Source organism: Hibiscus syriacus, unplaced genomic scaffold (genome assembly GCF_006381635.1).
Source record: "Hibiscus syriacus cultivar Baekdansim isolate YM2019G1 unplaced genomic scaffold, ASM638163v2 tig00110332_pilon, whole genome shotgun sequence".
Lineage (NCBI taxonomy): Eukaryota > Viridiplantae > Streptophyta > Magnoliopsida > Malvales > Malvaceae > Hibiscus > Hibiscus syriacus.
The window spans coordinates 6103831-6107388 of record NW_024062688.1 but is presented as its reverse complement, the minus strand read 5'-3'; the positions used below and the strand labels follow the sequence as shown (position 1 = coordinate 6107388).

The 3558-nt window shown below is 38.0% G+C and overlaps 1 pseudogene; it reads right to left on the bottom strand.

Moving 5' to 3' along the window:
- Positions 1–592: 592 nt before the first annotated feature.
- Positions 593–3282, bottom strand: LOC120120027 (annotated as a pseudogene).
- Positions 3283–3558: the final 276 nt, after the last annotated feature.

The following is a 3558-nucleotide window of genomic DNA, read 5'->3' as shown; positions in this document are numbered from 1 at the left end:
TAACTGTTTATTGTTTTATTTTGTAATTATTTGAAGATTAATTTATTTTTAAAAAAATGCCACATGAATGATAAAAATGTTGAAAAGTTGTTAGGGTGGTTGGGATGGAGAGTGACGAATTGCATTTCTTTCTCTCTTTTTACAATCTCCGTTTTTCTTATCTGCTCCACCTTCTTAGGTGGGCGTACTGTACACAGCACGTTGCAAACCATGAATTTTCACATCCACTGTAAAAATAGAATCAATAATTATATCGATATAAAGGATAAAATCAATAAATACGGTTGTCCGCCATGCATGGGCGGAGATGTATCGACCGCTGTGATTGCAACAGTCTTGTATTTTCGAAAGTTACAATTTCTCGATTAAATTTAAAGTCGAGTTAAACTTCTATTCGAATACAAAGCATCAAGCTTTGTACAACTTAACGACCAAGTGTTGATGCCCTTATTTCTTCAATGCATCAAGCTTGTTTTTTTAGTGCAAGAGATTATTATTGCAGGTTCCAACATACATTAAGGGGTTAACCAAATGGATTACACGACGATTTTCAGTTGGCAAAGTACACTACTCTGCTTCTTTTCTCCAAACACAACAGAGTCCTCAATCTCGTGGCGGAACAACCTTACCGGCGCAGGTTCCGAAACCAACATTGTCTCCACTCCCCTGCTTCATGCAATTTAAAACTCTTTAAAAGTACTTGAAATTGCTAATGTTAAGAACTCTACCCTAATGAAGCAGAGAAATTACCTTGCAGTAACCAGTGAAAATTACTTCATCCCCATCTTCTAAGAACTTTAGAGCTGTCCCATTCAACGACAGCGGTTTCTGTCCATTCCATGTTAGTTCCAGCAAGCATCCAAGAGAATCTGGCTCCTGTTCAAAACATGAGAAGGCTACACTAGGAGCAAACATTTCCAGATTCATTTACAGTGACTATCATACCATTAAGTACGCCAGCAAGCAACATACACCGGTACTACAATCATCTATATGTCCAAAAAACCCACTTTGTGGGGCTTGTTCATAAGACTTCAACACAACATACATGATTATTTGTTTCCGTGTGTGGTTTGGCAGATATTTTTTAAGGAAAAAGGAAAGAAAGGTGAAAGGTAGGTAAGAAAAATACAGGTCCACTAATGGTCCCAGTTCCAAGGAGATCGCCGGGCCTCAGGTTGCAACCATTGATCGTATGGTGTGCTAGCTGTTGAGTCAATGTCCAATATCTGTTACAAAAGGTTATGCAAACTTCAGTAAGTATTATATTTCGGCCAAGAACTCAGTACACCTTTATAAAAGAGTACATAAGCATATATTAAACAAGTGCAGAAAGACAATCTTAAATTCAAGCAATGCTCCATAAGTGTACAGTGACTTGGAACTCCTTACAGGTTCTTGAGATTACTTATTGTGACCACACTCGAATCCTTTTGTCCAGATGGTTTAATTTGAACCTAGCAGCAAGAAACAAGTTAGAACCTCAAGACACTAGGGGAAAAGTCATACGGAAGACAAAGATGAATAATGAAGTACGGAGAATCCAATGGGACATATCCACTAAGCTGGTAGGTGCTACCTCCAATGCAATATCATAGTTTTTGGATATCTTCTCAGCCAGATATGGCAGTGGAGAGGCATCCTGCATTGACAACAGGCATCTTCAGCTACTTCCATTAAGAATAGTCACGATGAAAGAGAATAGGGAAAAAGCTAGAAGCTCCAATGGCTTTAAGACCCAACACAATGAATAGACACCTACCTGCTTAGGAGCTTAGCATGCAAAAGACTCCGGAGCATCTAGGGTCACAATCCAAGGGGATATTGTAGTACCTGAAAGACGAGAGAAAAGAAAGTAAATTCCTACTATAACAATGTTACTCAGACTCAGATGTGACTGTTGGATATGAGTATGTTCATTTATTTCCAAGTTTCTCCATTTAGTTGGGGGATCCATTGAGAGGCATATCATGATACCTTGTCTGAATATATGTTGAACACAGGATCTTGATCAGTTGAATCCAGTATGATAGCTTCATTGTTTCTCTAGAATTCTATGAATTCTTTGTTATCTTGTTAATTAAATTTGGTCTCATTTCAAAGGACGCCATGTTTTTGACACACATCAATAATTGCCTGATTGGACTTCCTCCTAAGAGCCTCAGAACTCGGAAGAAAAGCAAGAACAAGTTTTCATTTTTTTTTATACCAAAACTCTTTCCAAGAAAGGGTCCGAGAGGGACGTATTCCCAAGCCTGAATGTCCCGAGCTGCCAAAACCAAATAGTTTGTTTAAAATATTGATATTAAAATTTGTTGGAAAAAAGAGAGGATGATGCAGTGAAGCAACTAAACATAGCATACCACTCCAATCGTTCATCAAGACAACTCCAAAGATATGATCTGCTGCCTCATTAACATCCATAGCTTTCCCTAATTCATTTCCTGGACCAACTACAGCAGCCTGCCAGTTTCGTAAGAGACCATATACAAGATTATAATTCATGGTGAGGTACAATGAGAGAATAACAAGATGACAGTAAAATGAAAGGCTGACCATTTCAAGTTCAAAATCTAGCTTCAGTGAAGGCCCAAAATATGATGAAGAGTTACCAGCTGGACGACCTTGACCCCTAGAAGAATAGAGAATCAAGCCGGTTAAACTGGCCGAGTAGACAGCTATGAGCTATGGTAGTATCTCAGTCCCTAATTAAAAACGATTAGGACATTTTGACAAAAATCACATATGGAGTTCCATACACTGACCTAAATTTAAGGTTAAAATACAAGGAATAAGTAATTTGAACTTCTGACCTTGGTCTATAATATCAGTTCCAGAGATGACAATATATGATGCTCGGCCGTGATATGCAATGGGAAGATGGAACCTGGATAGTGCAGAACGGCAATGCTTGTGAGTTTCCAAATGAGACAAGGTGAATGCCATCAACTTTCAAAACTAAGATTACCCGTTCGGTGGGATCGGGGTTTCAGGTCCAACAAATATGGTTCCACAATTCTTTGCATGATGCATGGATGAAAAGAAGTCCGTGTAGTCTCCAATTTCCATAGGAAGAACCATTTCCACCTTGCTCTAAAGATTTCACAAATAAATTGAAAGCAAAAACATTTCCATACAGATAACATACTGAAACTCTCTTACCATTGGCACGAGTGCCTTCTGCCTCAACACCGTATCATCACGCAGGGTTGGTTCTGTAGCTGCACAGATCCATATAATGGTCGGTTTTCCCACTTCCAAATATAAAAAATGAATCTTCATTTCACCATGAAAACTACATTGTGCTTTTGAAGGACCATATTATTTCACCTTCAATAATACTTATATTTCATGCTATCAGCAAAATCAAGCTACTCTAGCTCAGGGGTGAATCATGAAATATGAGCATAAAAGGGGTAAAATAATTCATTTTGAACACCTTTGAAATGTTTTTAGGGCAAACTACACCAATAGTCACTAATGTTTGAGTTAGTTTTCGTTTTTCCCACTAAAGTTTCAAAAATAACAAATTGATCACTAATGTTATCGATTTGTAAC